This window comes from Plectropomus leopardus, chromosome 14 (genome assembly GCF_026936395.1).
Source record: "Plectropomus leopardus strain MGB_pleo_1.0 chromosome 14, ASM2693639v1, whole genome shotgun sequence".
NCBI classification, from domain to species: Eukaryota; Metazoa; Chordata; class Actinopteri; order Perciformes; family Serranidae; genus Plectropomus; species Plectropomus leopardus.
Window position 1 is genome coordinate 34259942 of NC_142189.1, and position 27359 is coordinate 34287300.

Consider the following 27359-nt stretch of genomic DNA (forward strand, 5'->3'; position numbering starts at 1 on the left):
TGTGAAGTGTTTCCCTGGAGAGTGGCACACATCATCCCTTAAATATTTCAATCCCTGTGTTCATGTCGGGAAGGCAAGTCTCACAGACTCCACACCGCTCTCTGTTAATGAATATTAAGAAGGACATTTTCCTGAGGGTGAGGCCCCTTTTATTTATTCCCTTTATTGTTTTAAACTCTTTTCTCTCCACTGCTCTCTGCTTCTAATTTAACTATGCGTTCATCAGCTTGCGTGGGGCTTGCATCATTACACCGTGTTGACCTGGCTGAGATAAATGCAAAGGAAATGACGAATGTGCCATGCAAGACAATAACAGGAGAAGATGGATGAAAGGATCAAACCAGCTGTTAGGGTTGCTAATCAAAGCATTGACAGTATGCAGTTGTATGAATGATACAGGAGGAAAATTGACTTTTTGGGTGTGTTTTATGCCTCCCTGCCAGCGATAGCTGTGGCCGCAGGCATGTTCATGAGTTGTCTGTCCAACAAGACATCTCAAGAATGCCTTGAGGGAATGTCTTAAAATTTAGCACAAGCAATGACTTTCACTCATTGATGAACTGATTAGATCTTAGTGGTCATAGGTCAAAGGTCAAGGTCACTGTAAAGTTGCATCTGTCTCATTCTTGTGAACTAATATCCCAAGAACACACTCAGGAAATGTCTTCAGCTTTGAGATAAACATCCATTGAGTCCACTTGGACTCAAGGACGAACTGATTGACTTTGGTGGTCAAAGGTCAAGGTCACTGTGACTCTTGCATCCCTCTCATTCTCATTAGTACAATATTTTAAGAAGGTCTTTACAGAGTTTCCCTTAAATTTGGCACAAACGTTCTCTTGGATTGTGTATGAGAATTTGGTGGTCAAAGATCAAAGTCACCGTGACCTCACAAAATCTGTTTCTGGTCATATAACTCAAGAGTTCATATGTTAAAATTTCTCAGAAATGTCTAATAGTGATGACATTTTATATCCAAGAGGTCAAAAGTCAACTGTGATATAATTGTACTAAATATATTAACTCTATTTCTGCAATAACTTAAATTATTGCTGTGTTAACTCTACTAATGCAAGGTTAGGGCCAGCATTTGTTGCCTCAGGGGCTTCCAGGAGCATACTGTTCCAGAGCAGCAGCCTGCATTTTATGTCATTACCTAAATGGTAAATTAAAAATGGACTGCACTTGTATAGCGCTTTTCTAGTCTTTTTGACAACTCAAGGCACTTTCACACAACATGTCTCATTCACCCATTCACACACACATTTACACACTGGTGGCCGAGGCTACCATACAAGGTGTCACCTGCTACTCAGTAACCATTCACATGCACTCACACTCCGATGGCGCAGTATTGGAAGCAATTTGGGGCTCAGTATCTTGCCCAAAGATACCAAGGATCAAGGATACTGATGACCCGCTCTACCTCTGACATGTTCATGTCATATCATGTAGAATTCTGAGCAGTCGAGTGGGAAAAACAATCATGTCCACACTGTAACTCTAAGTTGGAAACATTAGGAACAGAAACTATATATTTTCAGTTGATGAAGAGAACTACAGCAGTGTCAACAAGCCACTGCTGACATGGCTGCAAAAACCTGCATCACTGAAAGTTACTCCTATAAAATAAATTTTGCTATAGGATTTGGCTAATTAGCTATAGGCTACACTGTATCTGCCTTTTCATGCAAATATAAGACACAAAATGTGGTTGATTTTTGCTATTTATCCAGTGTCACTACAAGGGCAGTATCTCAGAACATATAAACAGTTTCAGGTTGAAATAATAGGACATTTACCTGCTTTTGTTACTTAGCTGGCATTGTGTGAATGCAGTAGAATACATATTCAATGAGATGCTAACGTGGTTCCGGACTCACAGTCTCAATGAAACAGAAATGTAGCCTACAGTTTCCTGTTTATTTGCCTCAATCTGGATTTGAGATCACCTGTCAGTCAAACAATGTTGCCAAGGTTGTGCCTTTTTTTTTTTTTTTCAATTTTCTGTTGATCGAGTAATAAGAAAGTGATTTTAATGCAACATGTCAGATGTAAATATGATTGGCCTCAGAATTTTTTTAGAAACTAGTCTACACATGCTCACACACACTTAGCGAGGCAGCTGCTGGGAGAGCAGATTATTCTATCAATGTCAAACTTCAATGACGCTTGTCATCTGATAAGGTCTGGTTTTAATAAATGAGGGATGAGCAGCCAAGCTGAATGCGGCAGTTTAACCCCCTGTTAGCACTGCACAGCATGTCGTCGGACTAACAACTCCTTCATCACCCACACAGTGGTCAGAGTCAGAAACAGCACTGTCCTTCCATTTATCATTAGCTAAAGCAGCTCAGGGATTCAGGACTGATAAATCCACCGGTTATGGTGATTCCATTATTTATTTATTTATTTATTTATTTTTCTGTTATTGATTTTGCTATTACTTGCCTTTAGCAATAGTCTCACAAATAAGAAACATGAAATCCAGGCACACCATTCACTTCCTAGTTCAGACAAACGAAACCTAGTTCCAGACATCTAGATCTCCACCTACACCTCTGACTTGTTCAGTTATTTCAGTCGGCCTGAAGTTGATCGCACTTCTCACCAATTACAGTCAGTCAGTCAATCAGACATGTGAAGCACGATTCAGGACAGGATGTCATCTTCCTTCATAGCTAGCTCACTAACTACACTCATGAAAAATACCTGAAGGAAATGGCCACAAACATTGACGTGACTGGTGCAGCTGTGTAAGTTGTTGGCTATTGTAAGTTGACTTATATTTTTACTCAAGGACAAAATAATTTGTGAGTTACATGCAAAGGCTATGTGTACCATCACAGCTGGTCCCACTTCATACAACTCCAATTTCAACAAGCAATGGGAAGATGTAGAAAAATTAAATAAAAACAGAATGCATATAAAAACAATGGAAAAAAGTTAAGATATTTAATGTTCAAACTGATAAACTTAATTGAGTCTGTAATCCAGACTCTTTCTGAAGTCTTTTCCATTTTAGCCCGAAGGACACAATATCCATGATTTCCAAAAACAATTCTAAATGTGGACTCGTTAGACCACAGCACACTTTTCTACTTTGTGCCAGTCCATCTCAGATAAGCTTGGCGTCGTTAGATCACAGCACACTTTTCCACTTTGTGCCAGTCCATGTCAGATGAGCTTGGAGCCAAAGAAGTTGGCAATGTTTCTGAATGTTGTTGATATATGGCCTCTTTAGAGAGAAGATTCCTTACTTGCATTTCTAGATGCAGCAACAAACTGACTACAATGGTTTTCCTAAGTCTTCCCAAGCCCATGTAGTAATATCCAACATGTTCTTATCCCAAATTGTCACATGTTGTCGCTTTGCAGTGGACTTCAGCGTCTACATATTACTTTATGCATCCTTCTGCATCTGTTATTTACTATCTAGAATGCCGATATCGTGATGTCAATGCCAGCACATGAAGGGATGACCCTGCACGTAGTTATGTTTAAACAATGTCAGCACATGGCAACCAATGCCGGGATGTCAACAAATGCACATGCTGGCATGGATGCTTATGATTAGGGGAAGGAGGCACATGGTTAGAAAAATAACATCACAATCATACGGGAAGTGAATGCCAGACTCCCACATGAAAGTTCGGGGTTTGTTGGACTCCACCTTCCCTTTCGACTGTCGGTAATGAAATACAATAAATTTTCTGTACATCATTACCAGCTGCATTTCAGCTTTCTGCCGTCCTGTTGTGTTTTGTTCAGACGCAGCATGTGCTGTCCAGCCGTCAACCAGTGTATAATAACACTGTGAACAGTTCTCTGTTTCATACGCATGTCAAAGGTTGCTTTTGGCATTGCGATCTTATAAAAAGCACTGTCAAAGTGGCAGTATTTTAATAGTTCAGAATGAGAACGGGCTGTAATATCATTCATATAATCATGTGGGTTTTAAATGCAGTGTGGTCTGACAATGTTAGTTTTCAGCCTTGCCCCTTACATGCAGAGATTCCTCTGGATTCTTTGAATCTCTTGGTGATATTTTGGTCTGCAGAGGGTGAGGTCCTAAATCCTTTGCAACTGTGCGTGTTACAGGCATAAAAAAAGTGTGCAGGTGCATAATTCACAATGAGTGTATATTTTCAAAAAACAAACAACAAACAAACAAACAAAAACATTTTTATCAGTGTAGATATCTGGTCTTTGTACTATATTGAATTAAATAAAGGTTGAAATCGATTTGGGAACCATTGCATTATCTTTTAAATTACACTTTACACAGCATCCCAACTTTTTTAGAATTGGGGTTGTATATACTATAGACAAAAATAGTTCAAACACACATCATACTATTTCAAATTTTACTTAGGATGCTGCTTTCAAGTCCCACAGTGGAGGCTGTACTACAGGGAAATGTACCTGACATCCAGAATATCTCTATTTGATGTGTTAGTGTGATGGTGCCGCTCAGCAATGTTTTACTTTAAAGCTGCTGTATTTAATGGCAAGACACATTTGTTTAATTTGAAGGCGACAGCAGAAAGACACACAGCATTGTAGAGCTGCTTTCAGAGACACTCGGCTGCTCTTGTTGGAGCTCATGATAGCCCTCAGCTCTTTTATGAACCAGTGTTACTCACTGCTCTGAGACCTTTCTTTGAACATCTGTATAATGTCTTTTGTGTTTATTAAGCCCTCACAGATTACCTTTTCTTTCCCCTGGTGCTTAACCTGCTTCTTTTATATATTGTGACCATGAAAACAGTTTCTCTTTTCTTCTCACTCTCTGCTCTGTATAATGATTATTGAGGCCTGCGAGCTGCTGGAATTTAATTTCTTCACATAAATCTCCACAATAAGAAAAGGAAATTAAAGTTGCCATTACTGTCGGCAGTATTATCGTATCCTCACTTAACCTGCCATTCAGGAGGAATGAAACATTTATACTGTGGCCCCTCCTTCCTCCTCAGCCCTCATGTATCATCTGTGATCTCACTGTGCGTGTGTGTGTGTGTGTGTGTGTGTGTGTGTGTGTGTGTGTGTGTGTGTGAGATAGAGAGAGAGAGTAAGATGATCAATAGAGGGATACGTTCATATTTCTATGAAGGTGACACATGATGTCCACACCTTGACATGTTGTGATGGACTGATAACAAATCTCTACCATACACCTTTTTAAACAAGCTGTCCGTAAATTTGCAACCTTTGTTTTGCTTTTGTGCTTTTGTTTCTTCATCTATTGTTCCCACCAGCTAATCTCCTCAATAATCCCTGGCCAGCTAATAATAACATTACCTTCAACACGCACGCATGCGCACACACACACACACACGCAAACTAAAAGGAAAAAAATAAATAAATAAAAAGAAATCAATTATGCTGGCCCTGACCAGGAGTGTCTCATTATTTCATAGGCAATAACCTGAATGATAGAGTAATAAAGAGCAATTTATTTGGAGAGGGGGAAGCAAGGGAGGAGGGATGAGCAGAAGATGGATGTGTTCACATAGACAGATCTAATTAGCCTCATCCGAGCTGCGGCTAGCTGCTCCGCTCAGGCTAATCCTTGGCTACAGCTAATGACCTGCAATCCACTCCTCCTCCTCCTCCTCCTCCTCCTCCTCCATCAGTCCTGCTTCTGTGATGTGGGGATGGACAGACATAGCATGGACAGATGAGAGAGTGACCACAACTCAGTACACTTTGTATCTAAAGGTCCTCTGTGTATCTGTTCTTGAACACTGACTTTATGGGTCGATGTATTGCAGTTTGTAGCATATTTACTGCTTTTGAAACATTATGATACACATTTATAACTGTCTCCTCCTATTCTGGAATTACTGAAAAAAAATCTCCAAAAATACTTTTACTGTTATTGTAGTCTAGGCTCTTTACTCTTTTTACATTTTTTAAAAATGTATTCTTTATTATACTTTAATTGCCCCAGTAGGAAAATTTGTTTTGTTTATTGTACATTTTTACTGTACTCTCACATTCCACCAATTCTCAGATCCTCACGCTGCCTTCTGCTTAAATATTAAATTGACTTGAGGCCTTATTGTCAACAAGTCACTTAATGGTCTGAGCCCAGAATATATCTCAGATATGTTTGCTGAGTACAAGCCAGCTAGGGCCCTCTGAGCTACTAAGCTTATACATGCTTTTTTTTTTCTTTTGCCACACTGTTACCTATTTTATCAGTTTTTAAAATTGTCTGTTCTATTATCAAACTTATAGGTCCTGTTTTGATTGAATATTGTCTAACAGTAATGTACAGAGTTTTTTTCATTATTTTTTTTTTTTATTCCATAATACAGTTAAACACTGTAAATCTTAATGCTTTTGGAGCCAATATTAGACTGTAAACCTAACAGTCTACTGTTGGATACTGTAAAAATAAATAAAGAAATAAAATAGCAGTAACACACTGTTGAAGTAATTTACAGTGTTGACAATGTAATTAATGGCAGGATGCTGGCAACTACATGTAATTCAGCAAAAATCTAAAATGTAACATATTTCTGTAAAAATACAGCCAAATTCTAGCAGTATTATATAGTTTTGCTTTAAAAATCAATTCAATTCATTTCATTTCATTTCATTTCATTTCATTTCATTTCAATTCAATTCAATTCAATTCAATTCAATTCAATTCAATTCAATTATGTTAATTATCATAATCACACAGTATTGAACATATGGATGGACAGCATAAAAAAGATTAACTATTCAAATAATGATAAAAGTAATATTTAAAATAGATATATAATAAAGGTTTATTATATATTTATATATTCAATTCATAATGACATTTAGCTATTGGTATCAGAATTGTTGCTGATTTACTTTCTGTTGATCTACAAGTTAGTTGATCCTCTGACTTTTGACTCGTGATAAGTCAGAGGATGGAGCACACTAACACACAACACTCAAGTATAGCTGTTCTGTAGGAAGGATAGTAATATAAAATGCTAATAGTTATTTAGTGGATACATTAATATGCAAGTGAGTTTATCATAAGCCTCAAGTACTATATTTAATTATGTTAATTTAATATTTCCATAATGTTCCCATAGGGGCTGAAGTGGTGTTACTTCACCTCTATATTTACAGAGCTGTGTATATGTGTGTGTGTGTGTGTGTGTGTGTGTGTGTGCGTGCGTGCGTGCGTGCGTGTGTGTGTGTGGAGCAGCTCCACTGTGAATGCAGAGGTGGAGCAGTGTGTGCCCTATGTGAGGTGTGAAATAGAGACTGTAAAGCAACACGTGCAGCCACACGCACAGGCTCTACGCATAAAGCATACACATTATTAATATCATAGCCTTTATTGTTTGTTTGTCAAGACCCCTCTGTTCATTTACACACTGAGCATGTTCACATGTTTACACTGTGCATTTGACATTGCAGAAACCATTCGGCATGAGTATGCATGTAATTAATATGGCTAATTTAGACGTGTGAGATAACAGGCAAATTAATCTCAACCTTAAGGGAGAGCAAGGAAAATGAAGACGAGAGAGGAAGTTGGCCTTTGGACTGCTGCCATTGCAGCATTTACATCTGTTTACTCTCTCCCTCTGTGACCTTTCTGTCCATTCTGGGTAGCTGAGGTTCGCTGACCTCTCTCGCTCACTCTCTATCACTCGAACTGCCTCTATCTCTCTTTTTTCTTCTCCTTTCCACAGGACTAACATCTCTCTCCTTGATTCTCTTCTTATTTGTGGGAGTTAACGAGTGAGCAGACAGGGTTCAGGGAACTTCCTTTGCAGGAAACATGTTTTAAATTAAACGTAATGCCACGGTTGGGCCCGCTGGGGATTGTTGTGAGGAAAGAGCTGCCATGTCTTTTCCAGCAACAGCTGCATTTGAATAGTGTTTAGACTGTAAAACCTTCGCCTCTCTTTCTGCCGCTACACCTTCCCTTTTTACCTCCACTGTGAGTCTGTCCTTCGATAAAAGCCACGTTAGTGCGACATCCAGGCTCATTTACTGCAGATTGTGGCACGATGGCTAATTCTGCTCCTTTTAAATGCTAATGTCCATACTGTCGCTATTGCGCTGGAAACTCCTCTTTTATTACAACCTCATTACAATACACAGCAGAGTGTGTGTAACTCTCTCCAGCTTTATGTGCATGCCTATGTGTATGCAAGTCTTTTTTTTTTTCTGTGTGTGTGTGTGTGTGTGTGTGTGTGTGTGTGTGTGTGCATGAGGTTGTTTGCTAATAAATAAGAGCAGCACCACAAGGGGGAGTTGAGAGGTGATAATTTTTCACTTTCTCCAGAACACATATTCAAAAGTCAGACAGCAAAGGGGACAGGAAAAGGAGAAGAGGGAAGAGGAAATGGAAGTGGGACAGGAAGTAAGGAAGGAATTAGAGGAAGTTGTAGCACATGGGAGAAGTTTGCTTTCTGCATAAAAGGCCGTTCTGCAAACTTCTCCCTGCCGCGAGGAAGAGGAGGAGGAGGTGAGACAGAGGAGGAAAGACAGAGAAAGAGGATAAAATGTGAACCAGTAAGAGTTGGGAAAGAAGATAAAAAAGAGAATACATGGAAAGGACGAATGAAGTGAAGAGTATTGGGAGACTAAGAACTACATGAATAAAGGGGGACAGAAAGTCAGCAGACAAGCACAATCTCAATCCCAACTCGTAAAATACTGCCACTTTGATAGTGCTTTTGATGTACTCAGCTAGCAAGAAATGTTCCCTCAAAACTGGCTAACTTTACCAAGCTGTAAAGATGTTTTAAAGAAAATATTTTAACCTAATGTACAAAGAAACTTGAAAGATGTTTATCTTTTCAAAGAATGTCGCTATAAGGTTAAATGCTGACTAAGACGAAATGTTTTAACTGCAGCATTCTAGGATGTTTTGGTGGTGTTAAGAGCGGACAGACTGTAGAACTTTCTTTCATTTAACATTCCCACAATGTTACATGAAAACAAAGGATGAACATAGAATAGAAAATGTTTTAGGATTGTTATTAAGGCCTGAGATTCCACTTTTTTTTTTTTATGAAACGGTCCTGTAATGTAATGTGATGTGTTAACAAAAAAGTAAATAAATAAAACATTTTTTTAACATTTTTATGATGTTTATAGAGAATGTTGCCCACACTTTAAGAGGAACATTGTAGGAACCAAAAGAAACCTTGCCACTGAAAACATTACTAAAACATTGCATTGTAGCATTCTCAGAATGTTTTTAGAACCAAACAGTTGGGGTAAGATCCCGACGCCAAAAGCCACCTTTTGCATCTGCATGAAACACCTCTAGATAGCGTCAGGCACACTGCTGGACCACCTGCTGTGTCAGCTTGGCAGAACCTGTACGCAGAACGGCGCACATGACCATATGTGGCAGCATATCTGCTTTGGTTGACGTTCCGCGTTGGCTGCCATGTGCTTGTGTTGTCTAAGCATAACCTCATGCTGCGCCGTCCCACCGTGTACATTTGTTGTTTAATGTAGTGGCATCCCAGAACGCCAGCAGCAGATGCAGAAGGATACCTAGAGTGTAATGTGTAGATGTGGAAGTCCACTGCAAAGCAGCAATATGTGACAACATGGTGTAAGTATGTGTTGGCATTTCAGCTGTTGCCATCTTGTTTTTTTGGAGCCAGAAATGACCATACTTGGCTTTTGGTATTGGAATCTCACACCAAAAGCACTGCAAAAGTGTTGGCATTTGACTACAGAATAAAAATAGGCTGGAAATGCCGAATTCGATGTTTCAGAACAAAAATCCACAAACCAGTAGGTGATATCACGGTAGCTACGTCCATTATTTTACAATCTTATTGGACAATCTCTCCACTCTTCAAAGATCGATAATTTTACAAAGAAGTCTCCAAAAGAAGTGCACTCATGGGCTGCATACTGTGATGAGGAGCCTGTGTGTTCATCTTTTTGTATGTCACATCCAAGCTCCTGTAGTTCCACTTAAACAGTTACATCTTGGCCTTATGCTACATTAATCATCTCTCACACCTGGAAAATTCCTAATGTGATAACTTATTCTCTTTCAAATAGACTGAAATAGCCAAAACTGAACTTAATTATATCTCCAGTCCACAGCTCTGGTGTTAGCACTTAGCGTTAGCACTATAGACGGCCCCCCACCCCTTTGTCACCCCCTCAGGACATCGTTGCTCCTCGTCACTATCACTCCCCTATCACAGCGGATTAGGCGTTAACTAACCCTCCTTTAATTAACTCATGATTAGGTATTAATATCTGGCGCAGGTTCCAGGCTTGCAGTTGTTGCCTTAATAAGTGGATTAGCGTTAGCCTCTCTCTCTATCTCTCTCTGTCTCTCTCTCTCTAGCTAAGAGATATCTATCCTCACATCCCCACTCCAATTTTCCTGCTAACAAGTTTGTTCTTTTGGTCAGAGTGGATGGGCTCAGTGTTACACTTTCATGCAGGCAGAATCTCATGCAATGCCTTACCATATGCCCTTTTCACACCACTGAGACCTGAACTATAATGTAGCATCGAAAATGTATTGACTAGAGTTGGAAAAATAATATTTTATATTTTATTAAGTTTTTACATATAAAAAAAACATACAAAGAAACAATGACCACAGCAGTAGCAATAAAGTATAAATATACTATACAACAAAACCATCAAAAGATCTAAAGAGAAAAATAATAGAAAATAATAATAATACAAATAAAACTGTAATAACAGAAGTAAATAAAAACAAACAACTGAAAAAGCAGCAGCAATGGTAACTTGAAGACCTCAAGTTATAACAATATTCTCATCCTCCAAAAAATCCAAAAAAGGTTTCCATACTTTAACAAACTGTTTTCTTTTCCCTCTAATAATATATGTAAGTCTTTACAAAGCAAGATATGTTGCAATCTCCTTCAACCATAACTTTACAGAGGACAATTGTATATTTTTACGGAAAATCTTCTGGCCTTTGGAAGCCCAAAATCAATTAATACTGAATTGACAACCAAATTTTCAGGGTATATACCCAGGATACAGAGTTTGGCTTGCAGTATTGCAATATTCTTACCCACCATCTGGGAGATGGTCCACATCACATTCTGCCAAAATGATTGTACTTTTGAGCATTCCCAAACACAATGGAACAGTGTTCATTTTTCCTCTTAACAGTTACATACAAATATCTGGAATATTAGGACAAAATTTATTCAGTTTTACTTGGGTGATATAACTTCGCATAAGCCATTTATATTGGAGCAATTTCAGTTTTGTATTAATTGTATTTTGTTGTGCCTTTAAGCATGCCACTTCTCAGTCTTCTTCAAGTATACCCTCTCTAATATCGATTTCCCATGCTTCTAATCTGTCCTTGGATGATTTCTTTTCATGAGATGTCCCGTAAAACAAAGATACTAGACATCTCTTAGCCAGATTTATAATGATTAGGTTTTCAAGATTTGTCAAAGGTGGCTTTGACATTAGGTCTTGATTTTTTGATGATATAAAATGTTTCAGTTGTAAAAATTTGAAAAAAAAAAAGTTTTTTGGTATGCTCCTTACATATTTGCTCAAAGGTAAGTAGTTTGCCATTTCTGTATAGATTCCCTACACATTGCACACCCTTGGTTGCCCAAAGCTTGAGACCACCTTCACATCTACCTGGTGTAAAATCATTGTTTCCCCATATAGGAGAAAAACGGGATAAAGCAGGGATATCTCCAATATGCTGGTGTACACGATACCAAATGGCAATGACATTTTTAAGAAAAGGATTCTTTGTATTTTTTTCAGTGTTTTAATATCTGCCAAATATAGATACAGCTTGAGGGTTAGTTCTGATGTAGTTGTTTGCTCAATATTTACCCAAGCTGGAAGAATATCTGAGCTAAAATAAAACGAAGCAGAGTGTAATTGAGCAGACCAGTAATACCACTGCACATTTAGAAGATGAAGGCCACCTCTCTCATACAGCAAGTAAAGCAACTTCAATCGCAGCCTAACTTTACTGTCAAGCAGTTTAATGTATTTGTTATGTTTTCTGTAAGCCAGTCATAATTTTGATTTCAGGTGTAATTTTAACACCCGATTAAGTAAGACCATTTCTTTGCATTTGTAAACGGTGTCTTTATAGTTGGAGTCAGTCATTCACTTTTATTTAGAAATAATAGTGATGACTTAGAGGAATTTATTTTATATCCGGAGAACTCTCCAAATTTTTGAATTAATGCGATTTGATTTTGAATACATTGGTGATAGTGGACAGCCTTGTCGGGTTGAACACTGCAAGTCAAATGGTTTTGAGACAACACTATTGGTCAGAATCTCTGCTACTGGGTTTGTATAGAGAACATGAATCCATCTAAGGAACCCCACTCCAAATCCGAATCGTGATAGCAATTTAAAAAGATAGTGTCATTCCATTCTGTCAAACGCCTGTTGGGCGTCTAATGACAATAGAACTATAATGTAGATACCAAAACCTAACAGAATGGTTGTGGCTTAAGGTGCCCTTTTCCTCCTTCTAGCAGCACAGGCTACCTAACCTCCTCCTCTTTGTTGTGATGCAGCTGCTAACAGGAAGAAGCAAAGGAGAAAAGTGTATTGAAAAATAAGAAATAGAAAATAAAAGGTTGGCCTATTAAGTGGAAAAGAGATGCATAGCTGTAGTACTTTTTCTTAAAGTATTTCATAATATATAATGAAGGTTTCACATAAAACTAGGCCGTCTAGGGCACAAGTACTTTTGAAATTGGTGCTACATGACCAGAGAAAACAAAAGCAAGGGACATTTTTGTTCAAGAGATTGAAAACCTACAACTACCAGGCCAATAAACACTCTAGCTGATGGGTGACGTATTATGGTCTGTATTAAACAATGGCGGCTGGCCAGATTCCTATGAATTAGAGTCCCACATTTGATGTTACTTCCTTTTCATACATTATGTTATGTAAATAACCTAAATTTACTGAGGTCTGGTTTGGGCAATAACAATACTTAAATAAGGTTTAGGAAAAGACAACTGAGGAGAATGTACCTTAATATGACTCAAAATTCACATAGTTTCTCCTCAGGGGAAAGTTCCAGGGGAATGTCTAGATTGTTGTGATCCACCATCCTAACCTGCCTCCTTGCAGACCACTCAGGACTGCTTCGTTGTTTACCCCCATCAGCACATTGGTCACATGATCGCGGTCTTTCAAAATACCTGGGATTAGTATGAATTTGGGTGCATTACTTTTTGTAGGAAATTGAACAGTTTGTAAGACCAATCAACAATAAGCTAAAACATGATTCTGAAAACATTTGAGAAATATGCAGCTCAGTGACAGAATCTGAGTTTATATTTGATCTACGGTGCTTAGTTTCACAGTTTGATTTTAGCTTTTTCAGTCACCATTTTCATTGTGCAGGAAGCGATATGGCACCCACTTCCTGTTCACAACCCCTGGCTATTACAGCTAAATAGTGCAATAAAATATGTTTATGTAAACATGTTAGGAGAGAAATAGGCAGTGTAGTAACATAACCATGATTATCAGCACATTATTGTTTGGTAGGATTTTAGTCTGAGTTTGAGAGAGAGAGGCTGGTAAGTCTCTAGATCCAGCTCTATAGGCTACTCTTTTTGTCCACCGTGATGGGCAATATAAAAATGTGAAAGTACAGCCTGTAGTTCCAGTCCGAGAGCTACAGAAACTCCGCCAGATGACATAAAAAAATGTAATTCAGCGGAGTTTTGCCATGGGGGAAGGAGGGATATCTAGGCACTGGTTAGAAGGAAGGAGTTTACCACATTTAACCTACTCATACCACAAGAATTATTAATTATACTTCGCATACTATAGTTTTAATATAAAGCTATTTGAAAATTGGCGAAGCATCCCTTCAAATAAGATGTCCCATTCTAAAATTGAGAATGCTGCTGATAATTAGCATTGCTCTTATGAGAACTTCAAAGAGTTACACTCTTCAAGGTGTTTTTTATTTCACCTTTTTTTTTTTTTAACAATTTCTCTGACTGACACAAAATCAGAATCACATTAAATACTGAGCATCTATGTTACAGACAAAAAGCATGTAAGACATAAGCTAGTGGCCTATAATGTACATCTAAAACAGGAATCCTTTGTATTCAGTGTTCACTCTAAGCCAACAATGTATGTGATTCAGCCTAACACATTAAGTACTACTATATTGTTTGACAGCAAGGCCTATTTTTAGATCTGGGTTTTCCAAAGCTCTGATACCTGAATGCCATTTTACAGAGCCAGTACATTTGATACTTTCTGAATAAGTTCAGATTCACGTCTTTGACATGACTGTCCAGAAATCTCATGGCCAGTAGCAAACACACATAAAAGTTGCACAGGTGTTTTACTGCAAAGCAAAAAGGAAGGAAAAAAATGCATCACTTCAGTAACAATGACCTTGAGGACAGTTTTAATGCAGCAAAGTATCATAAAACACCCGAGATAACATTTTCAACAGCACACGACAGGGCTCCTTTAGACCCTTTAAAGACAGAGGCAAGCAAATGTTCTGTAAGAAAAACACTTGTAATATTTAGCAAGCGTTTAAAAGGTTTATAGGAGAAAAAAAAATACATTTTCCAGTGTATTAAAGCAGGCCACCTGCATCACTTAGCAGGTCCAGGGAGCAGCTTTCAGGGAGCACACTCCAGTTTAATGAGAGCTGGTTTGAGAAAGGCACTCCCAGCCAGCATCAGAGCAGACCACAACAAAGTCTGTCTGTTTATTCAAGTATTTACAGCTGGCCTGCAAAAGCAGAGAAAGCTTTTTATATGTGATCTTATGGCAGAGGATCAAATGGATGGAACATGGAAGGAATGAGTGAGGGGGGAGGGATCACTCTGCCTGCACATTTTTACATTCTTGATATTTATGAAGGGATGATTTTCATCACAGTTGGTCATGATTGTTTCACACTTTGAGGAGAACAGCAATTAAAAGCATTTTGAAAATGGAGTCTTTGTAACTCCGGCCCTCTGATACAATCCTTGCTGACACAGCAGTGGACAAAGAATGCCACAAAACCACAGGTCCCACAACATCAGAGTGTGTTTTAAAGGCCAGAGAGTTCTTTCTTCTTAGAGATGTGGAAACAGGACAGCAGCGGCCTCCTAAGTGTTGCTGGCTCACAACTGATGTTTGTCATTTACACCTCATATGTACCCGTTAATCCTTTACAAGTCGGAAAAACAACAGCAGTTTTCTTTTGTTGCATTCTGACTCCTTTCACAAGCATTTAAACCTGAAACTCTGAACAAATTGGTTTGATTTTTTTTCCAAAAAATGTCCCTCAAATTGCAAGAAATTAACGTAAAGTATAAGAAAAATTTCTAAAACTGTATTTATCGTATTTATATTGGTTTGAAATTCTTTTTTACTTTTTTTTCAAACTTTTTTTAAAAATTTTTTTTTTAGCACTTTTTTCAGGCCAGTTTTATTTTTTTGCTTTTAATAATTTTTGCTTTTGCAAAATCTTGGGTAATTTTTTTTTTGTAATTTTAATTTCTTGCCAGTATTCTGGATTATCAGGTCAATGCTTCAGGTTTCCAACGGTATCTTTTAAGGCCAGTGAAGAGCCATGAAGGCTCATGAAGAAATGCCTCATCCAAGTCTAAATGCGTGAACATCTATGGCCAAAACATTCCAAGCAAAAACTGCCAAATAATTAGTGTTGAATGCTGAAATGCAAGGTTTGTTGAGAGCCATGCAGCTGGCGTTCACCTCTCAGGACAACATATCAGGACAGCTCCAGACTGCAGACAGCCAACGGCTCTGCTGGCTGACAGCTTTTAGTGATCTAATTAGTGTGTCTGGACTGAATGAATAAGGAGAGCTTTTTATGATCCAGTCTGGCAGGTTTCACAAGAACTCCTTAGTTAAAGGGTCAATCCATCCAAAATGAAAAACACTTTTTTCTCACCTCCACATCAACACAATGGAAATGAACAGAATTATTGTTGTGGTGCTCACATCATTGAAATGTTACATTTAAAAAAAAAAAAAAAAGAAAAAAAATGTTTATGTCTTTAACAGCTCCAATAGTTGTTTTAAATATAGGCCTCTACCAAATGGCTGAGATGGCTGTTCATGCATAGTAAAACAGAATGACAAAAATAACAACAAACCTAAGACAACTGGTAGAGAAACCTCAATCAGGTTGAGTTAAATTCAACACATCTTTTAGTTTACAATATGGTGAGTCAAAATGTACCCTACCAAACAGTTGAGCAGGAAGTTAAAGGACTTGGGAAGATTCATGATTACCCAACTGTTAAAGTTCTCCTTACAGCAGATGTCTCACCTGACATGAAAACCTTTCCCACAAACATCAGAAGAAATTATCATCTGTTTTACCAATGTCATCTAATGAGTAAATAGATGTGTAATCATCTATCCAGTTGATCTTAGGTAAAATAAAGCAGCACACTGTTAATTTGGAGGGATATAATATATATAAATAACGCTGGGGATAGTTAAGGCAAAGGGTTGAATCTGTCCCAATCAGGAGGAGCAGAGTAACAGTCCTGCAGGTCAGACAGCAGGCTGAAGGTCTGATAACTAGCTGAACACATAATTAGGAGCACAGCACCAACTTTTGGGCCCTGTACAAAGGCTGTCTAAAATAAAAATAAATAAATAAATAAATAAATACATAACATAATTTTCCTATGAATCTTTATGTTGATGCCTTGCAGCACAAGCTCTCATTCACTTTGACTCTGGCTGCATTACTGCAGGGACAGACTAAACCATTCTGTGCCTTACTTCAATCTTTCAACTATTGTTTAGCCAGTTTTTAATTATTTATGACAAAAACTACTTGGGAAATAATGAATAAAAACATTTAGTTCCAAGCTTTTCAAGCTTCCCCATACCAATGAGGGCCTAGGTTATCAGCACCACTTGCACATGATGACCAGACAGAATCCACTTTCATAGTTCTACATTCTTGTGTTTGTTTTTGTGCCTTGATTTGCTTGATGAGAGCTGGATAATCTTTAGCTTAAAATTTACTTTTCAGTCCTTTAACAAGGTGTCTGTGCCAGCAGCTACCAAGGTAGAATCAGTGGACACCATATTTTCCTCCAGCTTTCATTTCAACCCTCCACACTCCTACTTGTAAAATACTCCTAACAGTCTTCCGTGTCTACATATTACACTCCAGGTTCCTTCTGCATCTGCTGTTGCCACCTCAGATACTGGGATGTCAACAAAAGCACATGAGATGAGACTACAAATGCATGTTATTAAGTTAAGGCAACAAAAGCACATGGCAACCTATGCCAGGAACTCAACAAAAGCACATGGTTAGCAAAGGGACAAAAAAAGGGGCAACAAAGGGACGGATGGTTAGGATTAGGGAAGAGAGGCACATGGTTCAACATCAAATTCAGACTGGAAGTGAACACTGCACTCCTGCATGAAAGGGTTTGTTGGATCCATCCAGTGCCTCCCCCACCCAATCACAGGGACCTTCATGCTCCTTATACTATGTTGTTGCCGAAAGTGCTTCAACCTGACACTGTCTAGTAGCATATTATTTAGACACAACAGGTTTTGTTTGGCCTCGTTCTCAACTGATGCTGCCTGTCCACGTGCTGAACAGCTGGTGAATCATAACACCACAAATGGTTTCGGTCCAGCAGCATTCTCAGCTGACACCATCCACAGGCATTTCATGCAGCCACAAAAGGTTGCCTCTGGCGTCCTGAACCTTATGCCAAAATCACTTTAAATTGGCTGTATTTGACAACTTCGAAACAACTTGCTGAACACTCAGTACTCAGCAGTTTGGGCAATTGTGGCTCAGGAGGAAGAGCGGGTCGTCCACTAATTGGAAAGTTGGTGGTTTGATTCCTGGCTCCTTTAGTCGAAGTACCCCGAGGAAGATACTGAACCCCAAATGTGTGTGTGAATGTGACTTGTGGTGTGTAAGTGCTTTGAGTATTCAAAATGACTAAAAAAGTGCTAAAAGGCAGGTTCATCCATCTAGCTTTTACAAGGTGACTTCAACTTCAGTAGTAAGTTCTTCAATAGTATGGCACTGTATGGGAATGTCATGTGGAGGAGGAAGATGAGCTTTACTCTTTCACTCTTTTTGATAAGTCTGTCTGTTTTGGGGGTTGCTTTGCAGTGTAGGCTGTTGTTGCCAATGCTGGAATGGTAACTTTCTTTGCCTTGCTGCTGCTTTTTTCCTTCTCTTTGGCAGTTTTTGGCAGTGCCTTTCCTGGTGCACTGTGCTGATTATGATAGCGCCACCACATGGGTGCAATGTTGCAATTGCAGTTATAAAATACAGAAATCCACTAAGTGTTTTCCATTATGACAGCCATCTGATTTTTTTTTTTTTCAGTCTTGGCAGCTGACATTTTAACTGTGGTGTAGCAGTCTTTTCATTTACAAGTCCCAACACATTTCATCAATCACTGAGGTTTTTTTTAATATGTAAGTCCCTGCATAATTCTGAACTGGAGTGAAAAAAAAGATGAGTATCACCTTTACCCAGATCTTTTTTTGGCTGTTCCATCACTGGGACCATACAGTTGCACCTCCACACCCCTCCTTATTCAAATCTGTCTTTCTCTCTGTCTCTTTTTCTGTCTTTTCCACCTCTCTCTCTCCGTCTCTCTGTCTCTCTCTCTCTCTGTCTCTCTCTCTCTCTCTTTCTCTCATCTTGCATAAATGCCAGCTCCCCTACCTGAAAGCCTTTTGAGCTGATTTACGAGGGAGTTTGTAGCATTCACATTATAAATCTCTCACGCCTGTGACACTCCGCTGCTGGTATTCATCCACCATTTTTTATTTTGTCTGTTTTGTTACAGAGGGCTTTGGACGGGAGCCAAGGAAAGGCACTCTGGGATTATGGAGAGGTTTAACAGGAATGAAGTGTGAATAACAACTGGACGGCTTCGGCAACGCTGCCGACCTCAGCAAACCTTCGCCCATGTCCTTTTGTTGTGTTTTTCGACCTCTCAGATAGTTTCTTACCTCATATTGAAAAAGCAAATGAGAAAACATTCAGCGCACCATCAGAAAGGCTTCAAAGCCAGTCAGTATAAGCTTCAAGGCTCTAACAAAAAGATAAGATAGAGAGAAAAACTGAACATGTTTTGAGCACCTGAGCTTTTTGGCTTCTTTAAATGGCTGGTTACAAGTAAAACAAACTTTTAATGGTGTTTTACACTTGGCCTCTGTGTCAGTGTACTCAAAGTGATCATCACTACCTACATCTATTTACAAGGGCTTACCACTCTGTGTAATCATTAATGAATTACCTTTCAGACTATGCATTTCAGGGAAAATATTTTTTTGAAAATTATGAAACTGAGTTGAACATCTGTCATTGTCGTATCAGTTGCAGTTCGTCAATACTTTAAAGTCAAAGGTTCATCTACATGTAATTATGACAAATATTTGTATTATGAAGAAATATATCAGTCGGGGCAGCTATGGCTCAGAGGTAGAGCAGGTCGTCCTCTTATCGGAAGGTCAGTGGTTCGATCCCCAGTTCCTTTGGGCAACACGTTGCAGTATCCTTGGGGCAAGATACTGAACCCCGAATTGCTCCCGATGCTGCGTCATCAGAGTGTGAGTGTGTGTGAATAATTATTGAGTTGCAGGTGGCACCTTGTACGGTAGCCTGGGCCAACAGTGTGTGAATGTGTGTGTGAATGGGTGAATGAGACATGTAGTGTTAAAGCGATTTGAGTGGTCAATAAGACTAGAAAAGTACCATACAAGTATAGTCCATTTACCATTTAATAATATATTCCACATAGATTGCAGCGTAAGTCTATTTTTTTTATACCATGGCCCCTTCTGCTGAAGCACAACTTTTCAACGATAGAGTGGCACTTAACAGCATTGGGAAAAGTTGTGTGGGGTTTGGACTGCATGCAGCGGACTGCTAAAGGGTCCCCACTGACGGCATACACCAACAAGCCGAAAACTGAAAGCGCTGGATGAAAAGAGGGAGAAGAGTTGGTATCACAGTGACACTGACCTGACTTAGAGCGGGAGCTGTTCCTCTAACAAGCCTTCTTCTGTCTGGTGTCTGATCACAGGAGAGTGAACTGAATGACATGTGATTTTGGCTCACTCAGCAATGGGAGGTCTGGGACTGCTCTGCACAAATCTTCACAGAGACATGGTTAACCCCTAACATCCTGGATCAAGCTGTTGCACTGAATGGACTGACCTTGTGGGGGCTATTTGGACACAAGACTCTGATGCAAGTTTAAAAAATGCACTGCAGGAATTGAACTATGCCATCAGCAGCAACATCATCCAGCAACCAGATTGATTTAATCAACTCAACCTTCAACTCCAAAGATGTAGCAGGATCAAGAATAATTGTAATTTCCCTTTTTTAAACTTTGTTTAAAAAATTACCAATAAACCTACCTTCTGCCTTCTATTTTGAAATTAGATTAACTATATATATATATATATATATATATATATATATATATATATGTATGTGTGTGTGTGTGTGTCTGTGTGTACTGTTGAGAATGCAGCCAGACAGAACCATTTGTGGTGTTATGATATGCCACCGGACAGCTGGATGGTGCATTGTGATGCATGAAAAGTGGACAGGCAGAACCTGTCATGTCCGCATGATAAGCTGCAGGACAGCATCAGGTTGACATAAGGAGCCAAGGGCAGGTAGGCGGGGCATTGGATGGACTGAACAAACTCCAGACTTTGATTTGGGAGTCCAGTGTTTGCTTCCTGCCTGAAAGTGATTTTCTTCTACATCTCACCATGCTCCTCCTTTCCCTTAGCCTAACCATTTGTGCTTTTGTTGATGTCCCTGTGTTGGTTCCCATGTGCTTTAGTTGTCTAAACATAACCACGTGCACTGTCATCCCACCATGCGCTTCTGTTGACATCACGGTAGCAGCATCCTGGATCGTAAATAGCAGACGCAGAAGGATATCTAAAATGTAAAATGCAGACACGGATGTCAACTACAAAGTGGCAACATGTAACAACTTGGGATGAGAATGAGTTTAACCATCATTCACTCACAGATATTTCTCAAGACTGTCGGATGCTTTAACTTTCAGATTTGCTGCTGATGTTCAGACTTGTTTTTGAGACCCATACATTAATATGAAGTAGTTCTAGCAGTACCAGTACCTGCATTGTCTGAAGTCCCCTTGGAAGGAAAGACATTTCGATGGGGGAACAGAACACTGGTGTTGTGTCGCTCTACCAGGTGCTGTAAAATGAGCATCACTCATCAACTGCAAAAGTGAATAATGCTCATGATGATTCTCTTAGCACCGGCGTGTTAGCATGGTGTATATTAGAGATAGTAGAATAAAAGAAACCTCAATACAACCTACAGTTTTCAGTGTAACATCTTTAGGTAAAGTGTAACATTGCTGCAGTAAACACCAGCTAAGATTAAAGGTTGTTCTTCATTACTTCAGAAGACAAATGGTTACCTCGATGCTCGTATGTGTTGTTGGCATGCTGGAAAGCGACCGATGGAAAAGAAGATGAAATCTGAGCTGCGGGAGGTTGTCTGCTCTCCCTCCCATCCGGATGCCTTTATTTCCACGATCCCACCAATCTGTGTTGAGACTTGGCTTTAATCACTCAGTGAGGGGCTGTCTGCAAAGGTCAGCTCCATTGATAAAGTATGGAAAGGGAGAGTTGTCATCTTTTATGCCAGGCGTGCTGATATCTCTATAATTCTCTGTTGGTGACTCTGTTGTTTCGAGGAAGTCTCATGCTTCCAGAGACACTGGAGGATCTGTTTTCTCTGTCCTTTAGATCACATTAGAACACTAAGAACACAATAAATCAATCCTGCTTTAAAGTTAAAAATCATGACTTCTTCATTTTGAATACTTGTTGCCATCAACGAAGCTCATTGTGGACAGTCTAGGAGATCACCTGGCAGTCATATAGTGTGTGCCCACTGTGGTCTGTGGATTTTAGGTTGATGTTAAGCATTTTAGTGCGCAGCTTTATTTCACAACCAACACATTCTCAACTCAGGTCATCAAATATCGCTGCTTAGTGAGAGCCGATGACCTCTGCATATGATGTTCTAGGCATCCTCCTGTGTCTGTTGTTAATGTTCTGGGATGGCGTGTCAATTTATGCCTGTTATAAACATTGGGCCTCATGCAAGAAATTATATATGAACAGATTTTCTTATATTTCTTTCATATTTATAATTTGTTCTTATTTTGTCAGTAGGCCTACCCATTGATTTTTGGGATTAACCAATGTTTTGTTATCATTGCTCTTTTTTATATAGGGTTGAGAGCACTTGTACCAAGATAGAGAAAAACATCTCATTTTTGCAGGCCACAAATTGTTGCCCAGTGCAAGAAAAAATAAATATTGAATTTGAGGAACATTTAAAAAATGCATTCTTATCATATAATCAAATTTAGATGATGTTTTATTTCATGTGTATTTTACTTTTAATACTTCAATCACATTTACTTTGTTTAGGTTTATTTAGCAGTAGGTCTGTGTCTTTTTGACTACTTCAGAAGTTCTTCTTCTCACAACCTTTTTGGTGTCATGTCTCCTTATGATCAAGTGGGATTCATCATTGAGCACACCTGGTCAGAGCAGATTTGGATTTTTCACAACTTTTACTGCATCTAGAGTTGACTTGTCTTCTATTTTCTTTCACCAGAAAATTAAGAGAAATTTAAGAAAATGTTGCTGCAAGAGGCCCATTGTATCATTTCAAACTTACAATGTCGAAAAAACACCCCATATTTATGTTTATTTCCTTGTGCAACAAAGCACATGGTCAGTTTTGGAAAATGAATAAATAAATCGTTTGACTTTACTCAGGGTCTAGGGTAAAAGTCTTGGATTTATCCACCACCAATCCTGCTTGCCCTATAGGGACTTTTGTGGCGCTTATATTATGTTTTTACAGGCAGTGTTTCAACCTGAAGCCATCCTGCAGCGTTTCATACTGCCACTGCTGGGCCAAGCCAACACATTCTCATTCCAAGTCATTTCTGCGTCTGCTGTTAACTTCACAGGATGCTGCGGCCATGATGTCAACACAAGGGCATGGTCGGATGACACCGCATGTGGTTATGTTTAGGCAACAAATGCACAAGGCAACCAATACTGGGACATTGACAAACGTGCATACTGGCGCTGCTGGGCCAAGCCAACACATTCTGATTCCAAGTCATCGCTGCGTCTGCCTCTGTGTCTGCCTCTCTGCATCTGCTATTGACTTGACAGGATGCTGCTGCCAACCAATGCTGGGACATTAAAATACGTGCATACTGGCGCTGATGGTTAGGATTAGGTGAAGAAGGTGCAGAGAGGTAGGGTGTAGAAAAAAACAATATCACATTCAGACAGGAAGTGAACACCAGACTCCTGCATTAGCGCCTGGGATTTTGGTGGATCCATCCACCAGTTGATAGTTTGAGAAACATTTTATTTCATGACTTATTTATAGCTACAACGGTTTGGTATGACAGATCGTCAGACATACTGAGAGAGAGAGCGGCATGGTGAATTAGAGAGAGGGAGACAGAAGAGAGACAGATAACAAGGTTGACAACTGCAGGCAGGCATCATATGCTGGGACAAAATGCCAGACCTGGATTTGACCTACTAATGACCTGCTGCAGACGGTGGAGTGTGTGTGTGTGTGTGTGTGTGTGTGTGTGTGCCGGTCCATGGCAGGACGCCAGAGACTGAGGAAGAAGAAGATGAAAAGAAACACTAAGAAGGATGGTGAGGATTTAAGCATATCTGTGATTACAAATATGAGTGTGTGGAAATGCACTTGTGTGTGAATGTGTATGTGAGAGATTGTGTTTGGGAAAAGAAATAAAAATATTTCAAAACATTAAGGCTGTGCTTCCCTTTGTGTGTTTGCATATGTGATGAACCCACATGAGACAGAAGCCCCGCCTCCAGCGTTTCCATGGTGGCGACCTTTTCAGTAGCCAGTGTCGTGAAGATTGATTGGTTGCCATCAGAGCATGGCTCAGATCTATGTATTTAAAGCTTACAATATCTAGACACTGTGCTAACAATCAACATTGTGTAACTATCAGCCTTATTCTGCTTTGGTGCAAAATGACTTTGTGGCGAGAGGGGGGGTGATGAGGTATAAGAGTTTTTGGTCAGATAATACACTAAACCGAAAACGCCACCTGGGGAGTTTCACCCCAGGAAATAGGTTTCATCCAAATTCACCGTTAAGGCACGCAGTTCGTTTCACTCAAGGCAAGAGACACGTTTCTGTACAAACAAGCATGCTCTTTATTTTAACAGTCAATTTAAAACGCTAAAACACCACTCACACAGGGACAAATCAGGGGGGACTAATTTAAAGCTGAGGCTTACCGGGGTGCGTGGGTTACCGACTGATGTGGAGGATCCCCAGTCAAACATATAAACACCCAAACACACACGTGACGGTCACACACAGCACACACTCTGTGAGGATACCCAAATCCAAGGGAGCACGGCACACGAGAAAAGGGGGGGGGGGACCCCACCACCAGGTCACCACCACCACCACCGGACCTCAGCAACTAAAGGGAAAACAAAAGGAAATTAGTGGGGTCGCAACAAAATTCAACAAACAAATATCCAAAAAAAATTATACAAATCAGAAACTAAACAACACAAACTACCAACCACAAACAAAAGAAATAAAGACAAATACTGAAAGAATAACCCTCTGCCCAACCAAAATGTCAAAACCCAAGAAATTAACAAATTAGGCCAGCAGGCAGAGAAACTAAGTAAGTAATGAGAACAAAACAAAGAAATAAACAAATGTGGGGAGGGAGCTAACCCCACTATTCAATCACTGCATTAAAATGGTTAAAACAATGGAGATTAAAACCTTGGCGCAAACAGAGAAAACAAAACAAAAGAAAACGGAAACAAAGCAACACAGAAAACAAAATAAAACAGAGACAAAGCAGCAGCGGTCCCCCGTAGCTGGCGGCTATACGTTGCTTTAGTTCAAGCCGCAAACCCGGTCCGCCGGTGCTGACGTCACTCACGCACTAGCGGCAGACGTCACTCACGCACCATCGGCAGACGTCACTCACGCACCATTAGCTGAGGGATAGGGATCTGAGGACCCGATAAATTTATCATCACTAAGTTTACATGTGCATAAGAAAGGCAAGGAATGCAGGAAGCTACCTACCAGTTAGCAGATCGACCACTATGACACACGCACACCAACAGAAGAGAGAGAGGGTACCGCGCAGATACCAGCGTCCACCTACAATCAGGCTAAAGTTAGCCGCGGTAATGACCAGTAACCGTGTAACAGGCAGAGAGGGAGACACTCACCACAGCAGGCCATTCAGATGACACACACACGAGCCTGGGAAGCACCAAGTCGGCCACTCTGCAGCACAACACACAATCATTAGCTCCATGCTACGTGAAAAGCAGCAGGTGAGCAGACAAGCCGCGTTACCTGTCCGAAGCAAAACATCCGGTGCGGAAATTACGTCACCCGTCAGGAACAGCGAAAGAGAGAGCTGGCAGGGAGGGATCACCCCTCTTATGGGTGAGGGCGCCTCCGGTGGTTGGCTGTGCCATTGCCAATTAGGCATGACAACTCACAGCTGTCTGTGCTGCCACAACTTCATTCACTCCTTCTGAAGGGGCTGGATAGACGGTATTGGGATTAAAGGGTATAGTCCTGGGTATATTTGAAAGCCTGTAGACCTGACCTACCTTATTGACCTAGTCATCTAATTTCAGAAAATGACACTACAGTATTGAAGGCTGTACTGAATTCAGCCTGTTTGGCTGCATGGATTTCATGTGGATCTGGTCTCTTGTAAACCTTTTCTGCAGACCCCTCGCAATTATTAGAGCCAGACTTTGATTGTTCCTCTAACACCTCTAACACCTCTAGATGTTTTTCTTTTGTTTGTTTGTTTTTGCGTCCGCTGCGTTAACGCGGGATTCTTATCGCGCAATAAGGAAATTATCGCGCGATAAACTATTCACTAAATTGGGTCTATACAGTGAGCAAGGCACCAATTTCACTGTAGCGTGGATGTATACGTGGTCGAATTACACGGAGGGGGCGTGAACAAGGCGGAAGCTGGTCTGCCTGAGTGACTGGAGTGATTGGCTCAAGCCGTGTCACAAAGCTGCTGACTGTTAATGGTCTTCTTCATGACCTCTAATGTAAGCCCACAGTTCAGTTAGGGTCATGTTATCAGAGGCTGCGCCCTCTGCTGTTCATTCCAGTTAGCAGGAAAAAGCTTTTTCCACATGGAGACAGAACCTGTGTTCCTAAATGTCTGTGTTTAACAAAATAAAAAAAAGTTAAACACCAAAGTAAATCTCATGGAACATTATTTTTCTTTACCAAATATTATAGTAGAACAGCTTTCTCAAGCAGTTTGTGATGCATTTTCATCATTTAGATAGATAGATATTATTTTGAATGTCTTTGGCAAAATTCAAATCTATAATTTTAATCTAGATTAATCTAGATTAACTACAGGATTGCAGTGAGATTAATCTAGATTAAAAAAATTAATCTATGCCCAGCACTAGTAAAAAATAACCACAAAGAATGAAATACTACACTGTAAATAATTTCTGTAAATTTACGGCAGAATTTCAACAGTATTAAGGTGTTTTTTCAATAAACAGTGCTTTACTGTTAATATTACAGAAAATCGGTGAAATTACAGCTCATTTACTGTTTTTTTAACTGAACTCTAATGTATTCCTATTATACAGCACTTTACCGTTAAAGTGTCTTAGATAACAGTATCATGCAATATTTTTGGCATTCTGGGAAAAAAATGCCTGAGCTGCACATGTGAAGCTTGTTACCTGCCATTCCTGATCCATCTCCATCTTACTAATTATTTGGTGAGTAGAAACTGTATTTGATTGTTTTATATTACATATTATATTATTGTTGGATTTGATTAGATTAGTTTTGTTAGCATTGATGATGATTAGCCTAACTTACAGCATATGCACATGCTAGAATGATTTTGGTTAGCAGCTACAGTAGCTAAATTTTTAAGAAATGATAGTCAAACAACATAAAGAACATATTTTAATTTCTACAAAGTTAACGTTTGTTGACACCTGCATTTTGTCAGTGAATTAATGAAACTTTATGATAGTTTGTGTAAACATTTTACCGTCTAACATTAAGCTAATTCAACACCCAGGTGAAACACTGTATGACAGAAACGCTCTCCGCAATCTTTATGACAGTTAAGGCTACACAATACAGGTTGTAACACCGTTTACGTCGTATAACGTTATCCACCGCTTTATGGATTAATTTTTCGCCAGCCCCATTGTAAACAATAAACAAAACAGCGGAAAAG